Consider the following 7,097-nt stretch of genomic DNA (forward strand, 5'->3'; position numbering starts at 1 on the left):
TCATGTTAATTATCCACACTTATTCCATTTATCCAATCAAAATTAGAAATAAATCAAATAATAATCAATCAAGAAAATAAGAAAAATAAAAGAATATTTTATCATTTCCAATGAGAAGTTGCCACGTGCCTACCAATGAGGACCACTCCCAATGGACAAAAAGAATAAACTCTCTCTCATTATCTGGAGAGGAATGGTGGATAAGAAGATGAAATAATATCTTTTTGTTTCTAATAACACATGGCCAGATGTCCCATTCTCCAAGAGGGCACGTTATTCTCACACACTCTCTGATTCTCAATGGAAAAACAGGAAAAAAGGAAATAAAAAATGGAGAGAGAAGGCTCTTCATTTTCTTTGATCACTGGAAAACGAAAAAAAAAAAGAGAAAAATAAGGAAGAATTTTTTCCTCTCTCCTTTTCCTCACCCACCACAAAATTGAAAAGACCTTTTCTTCTTCAGCTCTTCTTCAACCACACGTCGTCATCCTCCGCCTCCACTCACCGTCTTCTTCGCACGCACCCCTCACCATTTTCCTCTCCCCCAAAACATGACGCACTTTCGTCCACTTCCGTCACCACACCAAATCTTCCACAGTCACCAAACTCACACCACTTAACAACAACCACCACTACCCTTTACATTTTCCTCTCCACGCCGACCAACGACCCACTCCGCCTCTCCTTCATCGCTGTTACACTTTCAATCACATCTCCACTCCTTCAACCGACCACATCCAACGTATTCACCTCTCTAAACATCACATATCCACCGAAAACCTCTCTCCATCATCGTCGCGCCAACACCATCAAAAACACAACGTCCTCCTCTTCTGCCATCATGCCGCAACCACCCATATTTGACCCCCTAAACCCTCCGTCTACTCCAACCGCCTGGGGTTTCACCAATCCACCACCGGGTCAGCCACCGTCATCGTCCTTATTCCACCTACATCCGCCTCCTAACCACCGGTCAAACAACTACTCAAACAACAACAAATATCCGTCCAACACTCATTGCCCTCGCCACCAACATCTAAAAGAAACCATCACGAATACTTCCCTTCGTTGCCTCTACGTCATCAGCTCCGATGACAATCTTCATCGCTGCATCCTCTAAATCCTTCCACCATGGATTCCGCCCAGCTCCGATCAGCACGCATTAGGAAGTCTGGCGTTGTGATAAAGATAAATTCATGTTTTGATTCCTGATTTAGGAATTTAGTTGATGTAGGATTTCAATTCTTGTTAATTTTGAACTCTACTGTGAAAATGCTTGCTGAAAACATGAGTTTTATTGAACATGATAGTACTTGCTGAAAACATGAGTCTTATGGAACACGATAGCACTTGCTGAATACGATAGGTGGAATGGCTTGGTAATGGATACGTTTTTTTTCTTTGGTTTTAATTGTGTTTTATTGATTTCTAAACAGCATGACCAAATGTCCAATTTGAAGGAGAAGAGCGATCCAAAACGCAACGGAATTTAAAAAAATTTCTCCTTTAGTGATCCTTACAAATGAGCATGATCAGTGATAGAATCGTTACCTCTTGTGGCGATTGAAACCTTTGATGCAGATCTACGAAGCGATCACAAATGTTGAATGGTGACAATGCCTCTACTCAGTCCACACGAACGGATTCCTTCAATCTCAATGCTAGCTTCTATGAATGAAGGCTTTGAGTGAGTGAGAGAGAGAGAGAGAGAGAGAGAGAGAGAGAGAGAGAGAGAGAGAGAGAGAGAGAGAGAAACAAAATTACAACAGCACAAATGCTTCTGCACAAGGGTTCTATTTATATAACCACTTATGTGGGCTGAAAGCTAAAAAGCCCACTTAAGTGTATGTGGCTCATATCTTATGATATGCCAAAATCACTTAAGCGTGTGGTACCTTATCATATTTCGTATTCTACTTAAGTACACTGTACCTTACGACATTCTACAATTCACTTAAGTGTGTCGTGCCTTACGGTGTTCCTTAATTACTCTATCTCTCATCAATCCATCCTTTTGTGTGTGACCCTGTAGGTTTTCGCGATATTAGCAATTATATTATATCACATATTTAACATAATAAATAGTGAGTGGTATCTAGCAACACATCACTGCTATCCAAGACACGAAAATGTCATGTGATCTGACAAATCCTTTTGTGATAATACTTATGTGTATAATTATCTGTTTCCCTTATGTCTATATTGAACACAAGGCATAGATTGTGTCATCCTTGTCCAGTTCAATATTTGGCCCATAGACATTTATCATGTTACGCAGGATGGGCAAATTCCATCTAGGTCACTCATGTCCCGTAGTATGCTTCGTGGAGTACCCATCAACTGTCTTTATGATCATCCAGTTACGGATAATGTTTGATTAGAAATAAGACATTCAACTCTACATCTAGGGTACATAGTGGTTTCAGGTCAAATGGTGGTATACACCATTATCACCATGAGAATAACTTATGACACTTAGCATAACATTCTATATAGTATTCTCATAGCAGGTCAATCCAGTATAAATATTACTCTCAATATTCATACTTATGTTTAAGACTTGATAACTCCTTATCCATGATCCATGAGATGTAATCATCAGTCTATATACATAATAGTCTTAATGCTTTAATGTTATACCACTTCACAACAAAGCTCGACTACAGGTACTTTAAGAATAATGTCCTTATGTTTAATGGGATCTCATGATTAAGTCACACTTGATACATTAAACAGACTAGCTATTCTAGGGACTTTATTAAACAAACATAATAAAGAAAAAACCTTTTATTATTAATAAATAATTCGATACAAGTACCAAAAGTATTGGCCTCTGGGGCTTACACCAACACAATTTCTGTTGGTCGAGATGATTTGTTTTGGAAGAAATCTAACCAACCTATATTATATTTTGTTATACTTTTGGACAATTTATTACTTGGTATTATTATCATTATTTCTAGTAATATGTATGCGTTAAATGTTGATTTGGGCTATTAAGAAGTTGAGTATGTTCCGTTTTTACTCCTTGGGCGTTCTTGTTTCACCAATGGTATCTTTCATATAGTGTAATAAATTTTGTAAATATTGTGACAATATTTTGGTTGCTACTTATTAATTCCATTGCGGTAAATCGATTTTTTCTATCCAATGGACTCGACAATTTCATGTCGTTATACCACCAAAGTTTCAATAAATCAATAGAATATTTTCGCCGCGTTTGGATCTTCCGAATAACATTAGTCATGTTGTCGTTTCGCACAAACCGGTTTGAGCACACCAATTAAATTAAATAAATCTATATCGTCACTTAATTCTTTCTCTTTTAATTATAATAAATTAATTAATTAAATTTTGACCAATTAGTTGATCACTATTAATTAATTTTAATTAACTTGATTATTTGACTTAATTAAATAATTTTGATAATTAATCTTAATTAATTTAGTTAATCAATTAAATCGAACTTTAATCAACTAATTTTGATAATTGAATGTTGATTGATTCCTTCCACTATTATTTCAGAATACAAACTCAATTCTAAATCACTAAAATCATAACTCTCGATTCAATGTCGAGCCTCCATTTTCAAATACCCTTGTAAGTCGATTTCTTTTAGCATCGCCATCAACCTTACATAATTTACTCTTGGGCTTTCTTAAAATAAGACCTACTCGATTATAATTAAATCGATTAGATGATTGATACACCAAGTATTTCTATCTAAATCCGATTAACGATAAAAATTCAAATCATTTTTCTAATCAATATAACGTCCTAAGACTTTCTTTTATAACATAAACTTGGGATGAGAAGGGGTATAGGAAGCGTTCGCTTCACTATTTCTCAAGTACTCGAATGATTGGCGCATGCCATATTGCTTGAATTCTTGTCACCCGATTAAAACTTTAATCGTATAAGTTCAACTTATTTTTTAAATCAATAAATATTTTTACAATTTAAATATCGGATGAAAAAGAATGGGAGGCGTTCGCCTCACTATCTCTTGAATATTTGAACGATTGGCGCTCGCCATATTGCTTAAATTATCGACTTCCAATTAAAACACGTTAAATAAACTTGGATAAAGGAATAGGTGACACACTCCTCATGGTTCCTTGAATAAGCAAGTGGGAGGCGCACGCCTCACTACCGCGCATATTCAATTTCCGCAAACACTTTCAATAATAATTTAAATGAAAAAAGGAAATAGGAGGCGTTCGCCTTGTTATTCCTCGAAAGAATTGAATGATTGGTGTACACCATATTGCTCAAACTTTTATCATTCTTCTTCGAAATATCAAACATATTAAATCAAATTTCTCGCCCCCGTGTGACCAACAACTCAATTATTTTTAGAAAGAACATTGCTTAATCCTTTCTAGTGCATACACAAACTAGTGCTTAAGTCTCCACCGCGAGCATGCAAGCCAACGTTTAACCGCTAGGACGCGATCTAAGCACTTGTTCATTAAAACACATTCAACCTATCAAACCTCTTTCATCGCCCCCGTGCGATTGAAACTCTTTTCAAAAAGAACATTGTTTAATCCTTTCTAAGGCGCACAGCAAACTAGTTCTTAAGCCTCCGTCGAGAGTAGACAAGCCAATGTTTAGCCTTTAGAACGCAATCTAAAAAGTCGTTCAGTAAAAGACACCAACCAACCGTAGTTCCCCGAACTACGAATTCTCTAATTTCCTTATTGCACCATAAGGATACGTAGGCACGATATTACGAGATCTTGGCGAGCACACTAATAAAAAAACCTCTTTTTCCCCCTTCTGAGGTTTCCATCCATCTCTAACTTTAATCCTTTATTCAGTCAAAGAAAACAAACAACATTCAGCTAACATTCAAATCGCAAATTAAACTAAAAGGTTCCCGTTGAGTACAACGTACGTGAGGGGTGCTAATACCTTCCCCTTGCGTAATCGACTCCCGAACCCGAATATGGTTGCGAAGACCATTATTTTACTTTCTAAAGGTTTTATCGATATTTTCCTATTCCTTTATTGGGATAAATAAAGTTAAGTGGCGACTCTGTTCAAACTAATCTTTTCTGCGACCATCGTGAGGGATCGTATTTTTCGAGATGCGACAGATGGAGACTCTGCTGAGGAATAGCTCCAAGCTAGAGAGAGTCAAGCCTAATTTAGCTCAAATTGCTATGAATGTTAAACTATTGTTTTCTTCCTTATTGCTTCTTTATATCTTGATGTATTATTTATGCTATGTGATTTATTCTGCTATTATATTGAGTGGTCTATGGTGCTTGATATATGTTATGAGATAAGCTCTGTACCCGAGCTTTGAGAAGAACTTAGAACCTGGAGTTGTGTAGTATTGAACCGAGGGGTATACACCTCGTTGGGACAATACAAAGAATCCACCTAGAGTATATCTGCTCGAAATTTCCATCACAATATGGCTAGCCCATTATTGCGAGGAAACTTTGAACACGGTCTGTGACTCTAGGAACCTCGCCTTAACCTAAAGTCCATTTTCCTGATTGGTGATTATGTAGTATTAAACCGAGGGGTCCACATCCTGTTCGAATAATACGAAGATCCCACTTAGAGTAGTTTGACTCATAACTTTCATCACGATATGGATAGCCCATTATTTCGATGGGATGTTGAACACAATCCATGACTCTAAGTTCTGTCTTAGAAAGGAACAACCTTAGGAGCCATCCTTTGTGTGTGGGGTAGAGAACATAGAACCTCCGTATAGGGTGTACCATATAATACTCATGATATCCTGGATCCTAACTATACTTGAATTACATTTCCTTTGCATACCTAAATACAAAATTTCATGCATTCGCATTTCATCAGCATGAATTGCATATCATTTTTCATAAACAAAAAAAAACTCATCCCATCCTTTGTCCATAACCCGCAGTTGAATTCCCGACACTCGTATCAGACTTGAAGTAGCTATTGAAAGACCATGGATCCATTGGAGCAAAGTCATATTGCATTAAGAGGAGATGTGGAATCAATGAAAAACCAGATAGACCAACTTGTTGAGGCTATGATAGCTTTAGCAAAGAGGGAGGATAACATTCAACAGAATGCAGTTATTGAGAATGTCATTCCACCTCCAGTAAATGATCCTACCCAACCTCAACCTGTATGAACCCCAGTTGATAACTCTGTTATACAAGAACGTCATATTATTCGAGACAGGGTTTCCTCATATCATAATGATGTGGAGTATCACAGTTTTTCATTCAGTGCGCTAGATTCCCATGGGACAAGCCTAGTGGTTAATATTGAACGACCACAAGATGATGAGATTACTGAAAGATGTCGCATGCTAGAGAAAAGTCTTAAGGCCATATAAGGACAAGATACTGTTGAACTGAATGCCTTAGACATGTGTTTGGTACCTGGCCTGGATATACCTACAAAGTTCAAAGTACCAGAATTTGAGAAGTACAAAGGGGATAGTTGTCCAAAGCACCATTTGGTGATGTTTTATCGAAAAATGACCTCTCATACCCACAACGATAAGCTAATGATTAACTATTTTCAGGATAGTTTGACTGGGGCATGTAGCGGGAAATTCATGATCATAAAGTTATTGACAAACTAGAGATCAATTAACAAGAGTCGCCACTGCGCTTTTATTGTTTCCAAGGGAAAAGGGAAAAAGTATGAACAAAACCCAAATAGTAAGAAGTTTTCAAATAAAAACTAATAAAAGTCAGATATCACAGGTAAGGGGGTTGGTTACACTGAGGGAAGGTGTTAGCACCCAAAGTATCCTAGGTACTCCTAGGGAGCCCTTTTTGTGTGCATATGTATATTGTACAAAGTGATGTTTACAAACAAATAGAATGAGGGGATGAGAAAAGAATTCATTAATTATATTTTTGTGTTTGACAAGACCTTCGGTCTTGTGCCTACGTACCAACATAAAAATGAGGGATCAAAACCTCGTAGTTCGTGATACAAAATTCAAAATGGGTATGTTGGTTTTAACAAAATTTAAGTTTGAAAGGCACAAAGGCCTAAAATGGTTTGAATGAGTTAGTTCTTTTTGGCTTTTTTTTTTAAGTTTAAGTCAAGTATGGTTAAGTATATTTACA

This window comes from Lathyrus oleraceus, chromosome 7 (assembly GCF_024323335.1).
Source record: "Lathyrus oleraceus cultivar Zhongwan6 chromosome 7, CAAS_Psat_ZW6_1.0, whole genome shotgun sequence".
Classification (NCBI taxonomy): domain Eukaryota; kingdom Viridiplantae; phylum Streptophyta; class Magnoliopsida; order Fabales; family Fabaceae; genus Lathyrus; species Lathyrus oleraceus.